Genomic DNA, 1485 nt, shown 5'->3' with positions numbered 1-1485 from the left:
TCGTCTGTGTCATTGCAGTTATTATTATTTCTCTTTTAGTGCGGTGTGACATGATGTGAAAAACCTCCGTCTGTGAATCTCGTTTGGATTTTTTTTTTTTTTTTTTTAAAGGTCGTCTCCAGGCAAGATGACTCTGACTTGCAATCTATGTTCAGCCCAACAGAGGGCGCTCCAAGACAGTGTTTGTGTTGGTAGTGCTCTACCCGAGTCTATTCAGGGCTGCTTCACTGTGAGTGAGAATGAGGAATAAATCCACAGCACAGAGGATGCCCCAGTCTTCCATTACACACACATAAAAGTACCACACACTATCACAGGGCATGTTATTGCTATTACTATGTTTATAAGAGGTCATTAATATAGTAAATAATTCAAATTGTCCATATTCCAATGCAACAAATACAGAGTCTTTTAATGTCTTACTGAAAATGCCAGTAACGTGATTAGAAATGTGAAAATTGATTGATCCTCATGGGGAAAGTTTCTTTTCTGTTGCTCTCTTGTTCACGGGGAGGTCAGGGGTTAGACGTCAGCAGCAGATGGCACCTCTGCATGTGGCAGGGGTTCCTTGTGTTGCTCAAGGGCACGTCAGCTGGGTGGATACTGGCTGTGAAAGAAGTGTTCATTGTAGTTAAAGTTGATTACACCAATCAGGAACAATCCCAGTTTAGCTTTTCACAACATAGCAGGTCCAAGTTTGAGCGTCTTGGCTGAAGAACACTTACTGTACATGTTGGACATTGTGGGAATTTCTGCTGTGTCCTTCTTGCTGTAAACTGGTCCCTCTAAGCACGAGGTCATGCCTCCAGAAATTCTACTATGATGTGAAAATGAACTTTCAGAGACTTCAAAGTTTCTTCACACCAGTATTCCATCACCGTAATAAAGTCGTCCTCATTCGTTTTCCTAAAAGCAGCAGCACTGATGTGTTTTGATGACTTGAAATTGCGCGAAAGTCCCTCCGCCGGGAAAAATAGGCCCCATGGAAGCATTTGCTTTCCACACAATTATCAGCTCTGTGGTTTATGAATGGTGATGACTTTGCAGAGCATTATAAGGAGGGTGTTTCAATGCAAAATTCCCATTTGAAAATTCAAGGGATGTTGATTATATGTTGTGAAATCTTTAGTGCTGCAAACACCTCAACAAGAAGAAGTTGCAGAAAACTTTGATTGTCATGTTTGTCATGTTAGCCGACAGTTACATTAAGGCAGGTCCAACAGCTTTGGTTAAAGTTAGGTTTAAGATAAGAGATCTTGAGGCTCAATCAACCACTTGAAAAATAATAATCTTTATAGCAAACTACACCTTCACTCACAGCTGAAATGTCTTTGCATGAGTTGGGAATGGAGTGTATCCACCCATCCACCAGCCGGTTTCTACTCCTATCTTCACATAATCCCTCTGTAGTGGGAATCCATCCTGTATTTCAATACTTTTGGCATGTCAGGACCTTGAGCTCATTCCCTTGCAATTTCACGAGAG

This window comes from Myripristis murdjan, chromosome 18, assembly GCF_902150065.1.
Source record: "Myripristis murdjan chromosome 18, fMyrMur1.1, whole genome shotgun sequence".
NCBI lineage: Eukaryota > Metazoa > Chordata > Actinopteri > Holocentriformes > Holocentridae > Myripristis > Myripristis murdjan.
The sequence above is the reverse complement of the archived record's forward strand: the minus strand, read 5'-3'. Positions refer to the sequence as shown.